The following is a 6,000-nucleotide window of genomic DNA, read 5'->3' as shown; positions in this document are numbered from 1 at the left end:
CTGCACAGGGGCCGACGAGTCGAACAGGCCCAGAGCTGGCCCTGCAGGAAGCCACCCTGTGCCCCATGGCAGAGGGGCCACTTGGTGTGGCCTGTCTCCTCCTGTGTGTTCTGGTGCCATCCTGAGCTCCCTCAGGAGCCGGAATCCCTCCCCCATAAGCGGTGTGCAGGGCTGCATAGAAATTCATGACCCTCTGGCCCAGTCCTTCCCTGCCCCATTTCCCCCCCGCTTCCTGCCCATCCTTCACCACCCCCGTTCGCCCCTTGCCTCCATCTGGTCCCATCTCGCAGGGCCGCCCAGAGGATTCAGGGGGCCTGGGGTCTTAGGTAGCAGGGGGCCCCGCTTCGGCAGTAATTCGGCGGTGGGAGTCCTTCGGCCCCAGGGCGGAAGGACCCCCCCCACCGAAGACCCGATGCGGAAGAAGCTCCGGGCCCCCGGAGCGAGTGAAGGACCCTCTCCAAGGGCCCCAAAAAACTCTCATGGGGGCCCCTGCGGGGCCTGGGGCAAATTGCCCCACTTGCCCTCCCCTTTGGGCGGCCCTGCCATCCGGTCCTTCCCTGCCCTGTTTCCTCCTCTGGTCACATCCCGTTCTACCCTGCCCCCGTTCACCCCTCTGGTCCCACCCCATCCTTCACCACCCCTGTTCCCTCCTCGCCCCCTCTGGCCCCATCCCATCCCATCCTTCACTGCCCCCGTTCCTGCCTCCTTGCTCTGTGTCCCGTCCCCCCCGCCCCCCGCCCCTTCCCGCCTACCCCTCTGGCCCTGTCCCAGCCTTCCCCGTCTCCCGCCTCTGGCCCCGTCCCAGCCTTCCCCACCCCCATCTCCTCCCTGTGCCCCATCCTGTCCTGCCCTGCTACCCTCCCCGCCTTCCCCCTCTAGCCCCATCCCATCCTATCCTTCCCCATTCCCCCCTCGCTCTTCTGGCCCTGTCCCATCCTGTCCTTCACTGCCCCCATTCACCCCTCTGGCCCCATTCCGTCCTTCTCTGCCCTGCCCCAGCCCCCACCTTCCCCCCATCCCCACCTCTCTTCTGCGCCCCATTCCATCTTTCCCTGCCCCATCCCAGCCTTCCCCCTCTGTGTCCCATCCCGTCCTTCCCTGCCCATCGCTGCCTCCTCCCCCTGCGCCCCATCCTGTCCTTCCCTACCCTCGTCCCTGCCTCTCCCCTCTGCACCCCATCCCATCCTTCCCTGCCTCGGTCCCCAGCTTCGCCTCTCCCCTCCGTGCCCTGTCCCGTCCTTCCCTGCCCCCACCTGCCCCCTCTGTGCCCTATCCTATCCTTCCCTGCCCCCACCTCCTCCCCCATTTTCCTGACATCTCCATTGGCCCAGACACCAAGAGCAGAAGGGACAGCTCTTCTGTCCGTCCGTCTCCCCCCCCCCCCACCGTTGTGGGTTACAGGCACAAGGCCTGCCAGCTGGTGCTCCCGGCTCATGGGAAGAAGCAGCCGCTACATGAACTACGCCGCCATCCTCCTGATCTCCAGAAAGGCTCAGCCGGCGCAGGGCCCTGCTGCTTGGCAGAAGAGGGTGCGGGCTTGTCTACACCCCCCTGAGCACTGCAAGTTTCAGCACTGGAACATGCCAGTGTAGACAGTGCATCAGCGCTGGGAGCGACGCCCCTCGGGGAGGTGGGTTTTTTAGAGCGACCACACAAGCCACGTTAAAGCGCTAGCGCAGGGCTGGTGTTAAAGGGGTGGGGTGGGACAGGCTGCGCAGGGCCTGAGGCCGAGGAGCCAGGCCATTTCCTCAGGAGCCGGGGGTGCTTTGCCCTGAGGGAGGCTGCTGCGCAGGGGCACACAGATCCCAGCTCCCCCTTGTGCCCACAGGGTGGGCTGCGCTCTGCCATGGCTGGGGAGGGCTCGCTGGTGTGAGGGGTGGGCTCAAACCCTCCCTGCAGAGATCACTCCCATCCCCTCTCCCATGATGCCACAGGGCCAGGCCTACCAGGGCAGCATCTTGAGAGGTAATTGCCACCTTGTCGCCCTCCCAAGCCAAAGCCAATGGGGAGTCCCCCAGGGACCCAGAAACAAACCAGGCACTTTAAAGCTCATCCCTCCATGCCCCAAACTAGTGACCCCAGCCAGCCACCCCACCTTAGAATCCAACCTCGGCTCAGCTCATGGGCCAACATCCACCCCAGGGCTCAACTCTGTCCCCCCACCCACACACACCCTGCTGGCTCCTTGTATCTGCAGTAACAGGACAAGGCCTCTGGCTTGGCCTCCGGCCATCAGCTGCAGCTTATCTCAGGAACAGGCCTGCCCTAGCGCTCACTGATTATGGATATCAGTTATCACAAGTTTTCAGACATTTCTCTCATCGGGTTTGCAAGTGGGACCTACTAAACCACAATGCCAGGTGTGGAACACTGAAATCCCTACCAAGAGAGTATCTCATGGATGCAGCAATGGGTGCAGGAAGAGCTCACTAACTAGAGCACATTTTTATTTCTTGTCAGAATGGCAGGGTGGCAAAAAGGGATTTGGCTACACTTGCCTTCTGAACAAACACACTTCACTCCCTCAAAGGGCCAGCCTTATATGTGTTTCCATGGTGACAAATGGATGTCAAGCGCAGTATTATTTTTCCTGTGCAGGATCAAGTAGTGATGCTAGGCGAAGAGTGAGGAGGGGCCTTTGCTCTTTACTCAGAATATCAAATCTCTTTTGTGCAGTGGAGGGGAACAGGACAAGGCAGATTTGACTAGAATGTGATGAGCCAGATCCTATGTCTGGCTGACACGCCGATGCTGGAGCCAGCCGGGGACGGAAATATCTTCTAGCATAATTAATGCAGCCTAAGGACTACTTGAAACTATGCTGACTACAGCAGTTCTCCTGAGACTGCTCTTTGGGCCAAGAATGGTTGGAGTGTACCATGCTTTAGGGAAGCCCACTCCTGCACTTCTTTGCCCCAGGAGAAGGGGGCAGGTAGCATGAAACCCGTTATGCCAGCTTGACATCAGGGAAATCCCTGGCTGCCCTCTGTCCCCTTTGCTCTGCTGGACAGACACAGATGGGACAGAGCTATGGACCAGGATCTGGCTGGATATTCTCATGCTTTAATGTCATCCAGCTCACCTGACACCAGGTGCTGGACTGGGGGGACAGTCCAGCATGCATAATACTCCTGACACCCCAGCCCAGTCCTTATCAAAATTAACATTCCCTCACCTTCCCCATGAAGCACACGGACACCTACACACACTCCTGCTCAGAACTAAACACCACTGAGTATAAAAGCCCCCACTGCACAAGAGAGTCTGAGCGAGACTAGCGAGGGGCGCCAGGCCAGAGGTGCTCAAGCAGCAGCATGCACTGGGCACCATGTATGAGGTGCGGTGTTAGGGCCCAGTGCAACTGTTTTATTGATAAGGCACCATTTCAAGAGACTCAGACTAAACTCCCTCTGTGTTGGCTAAGCACTCGCCGCCCTAACCTCACTGAATCCCCCATCCCAGCTCCCTTACAGATGGACTTTTAGGCCTAATCAAAACAGCAATGAGAATATTTTGTTTAAAAGGCTTTTTGCTTCGACTCTCCCATACACCATCTACAGTCTGAATGGCAGCTCCTTTTCACATCTAGGTGGATGGGCACAACAGGCAGCCTTAGAGCTGCGGCTGATCTGACCCTGGGACACCCGAGGACTAGTACACATTCAAGGTCTCTAGAGGGAAACTTAGAGGGACCCAAACATTCAGATGCCTAACTCCTCATCAGGGAGAGCCGTACCACTTTGAGAGCTTACCCCCAGTGTGAGGGGGCCCACATGGACCAATGGCCTGACCTGGCACTGCAATCCCTATGAGAGAAACGCACCATCAGTACCATGCAGGGGTAAACAGCCACAACACATTTTAATGCAAAGACATGCAGGAGTCCAGCAATGATTAATGCAAACACCCTACAGGAGGTAACTTGTAGAGCATTCGGATTCAGACCGTTTGAACTCTGCTAGCTCCTTGGCACCAGCGTGTATGGAGTTAGTTTTTGAGAGTCTCTGGTATCAAGGGTTAACAGCATTCTGTCCAATTACCTTGGTCGGGATGATTTCAGGACAGCAGCCAGATATGTGAAGGACAGTTCTGCAGGAAGGTTAGGGCTGCGAGTGCTTAGCCAACACAGAGGGAGTTTATCTGAGTCTCTTAACCAGCACCTCACATTTCTAAAGGAAACAGATAAGCATTCAATAGCAGCTTCTTCTCTTCTCTGGTCTTCAGTTACCAGCTCCTGCAATTAGATTACAAAGCAAGACATTGTAGATAATCAATAGCAGCAGCTCTAACATCATCCCCCAGTTGTAAGCATCAGACAAGCTGCTTCGGACTCAATGTAGGTGCACAAGCTACCACCACTCCCATCCCCCCCCCGCCAAGTCAATCACTGTGTTGAAACTTTGAGACACTTGGACTGTTCTTCCGCACTCGTGCTCAGAACCAGGCAGTTTGCGGTCTCACCAGGGCAACGAAGCAGCACTCCTCGTGCTGCCACCACAAGAGCACAAGCAACACCTGTACTAGCACAGAGGAGCTAGTGTTTTGCTCCTTGGTCAGCATACTAGGGAGCAGGGGGATGGGGCTGGAGGCCTGGGGGCTCTTTTATATACACAGAGAAGGAGGGAATTTATTCTCCACTTTAGACAAACTGTTCTGTTTACAAGCAACATGCAGGAAAAGCTTCCTTAACTGGGGGAAGCAGACCTCTCACTGCTCTATACAAAGTCCCAATGTATGGTGGTGCTGCTGTTATTCCCGCCCCTCTGGCTGTGCTCATGCAAGGGCAGGACTAGTGCCCAACCCGAGTGAGCTCAGCATTAGTTCCTTCCCCAAAATAGACCCAGCTTGTCTGGCTGGAGCTCCAACACCTTCAGTGAAATCAAAACCAAGCAACCGTCCTTACTGCTGTGACTTTACCCAGCAGAACAAGGCTGATCCCGTGCATCAGCCCGTAGTGCAATGATTCATTAGGAAAGATCAAATATGAAGCACAGGTACATTCTATAGGTCTCTGGGAAGCCCTGCTAGACTGGATCCTCACCAAACCTTGGCTAGAAAGCTGGCTAAAGCTTTCTATGACCAGCTGCTCTATTTGGGCATGTTAAGGGTGGTTACCGCACACTTGGAATAAGTCCTTCTGCTTTAACTCACCCTCAACCAATCCAATGTACACAGACACCTCTGAATTCATCTCCAGTGTGTGTTTATCAATGCTGTGACCTTCAGGGATTGAGCTAAGCCATTCCCCCTTCCTCTCAAGTATCCTTCTCAGAAAACCTCATCTCACAAGATTAATGTACTAGAAAATCTAATCAGATACAGGTGCAAACACTCCCATGGTGGCCTGCCCATACAGTGACAAGACCAATTGCAGGTTTTGTCTGTGAAATGTTCCAGTACCTGTCCAATGATTCCAGGTGGAGAGTCCACATGTAGCAGGATACCTACTTTCCAGCATCTGGAAATGGTCTATTATTCCATAAAACAGCCAGCCAGCCCATAGTGATGACTGTAGCAAAAGCTGATGAGCCATTGTTTTTCCAAGTACCAATTTCCCATCCATGCACCTCTGCATTAAAAAAAAAAAAAAGCAGAGGACTGCCAACAATGCATCCTCTACTCCCTAGACACATGCACCAAACAGGTTTTATTGTGAAATTGGTACAATATCCTGGGCTGGCTGGCTGGCTTTTTAAATGTGGGAGGTGATTAAGCATCTGGTTATACCCAACGGGTTTGGTTAAAAAGGAGTCCAAAAGAGGAGTGTTTTGAAGGCAAAACGCAAACTTCACTGCTGCTCTAAGTACATCCACTTAATGGGGCATTTTTAAAGTATAGTACTGGCTTGAAAAATCGAGGATATTAGACAGTTCCCTTTACTCTGACCTGCTACTTAGGTGCATTTGTTTGTTATCTTTCTGCTTACTTTACTGACCAAACTACTTCTGTTAGCACTGCAAAGCCAGCACAGCTGAGAGTGAGAGCTGGCTTGTGTACAGC

General features: G+C 54.5%; 1 long non-coding RNA gene across 1 annotated transcript; it reads right to left on the bottom strand.

Annotated features, from left to right (window-relative positions):
* Positions 1–3,836: 3,836 nt before the first annotated feature.
* On the bottom strand, positions 3,837–5,296 carry LOC120392771. Its single transcript, XR_005591785.1, has 2 exons — positions 5,152–5,296; positions 3,837–4,234 (listed from the first exon to the last, which is right to left on the bottom strand). It is a non-coding gene; the product is annotated as an uncharacterized LOC120392771 (long non-coding RNA).
* Between the last annotated feature and the right edge of the window lie 704 nt (positions 5,297–6,000).

This window comes from Mauremys reevesii, unplaced genomic scaffold (genome assembly GCF_016161935.1).
Source record: "Mauremys reevesii isolate NIE-2019 unplaced genomic scaffold, ASM1616193v1 Contig114, whole genome shotgun sequence".
Taxonomy (NCBI): domain Eukaryota; kingdom Metazoa; phylum Chordata; order Testudines; family Geoemydidae; genus Mauremys; species Mauremys reevesii.
This window is presented reverse-complemented; position numbering and strand designations above follow the sequence as displayed.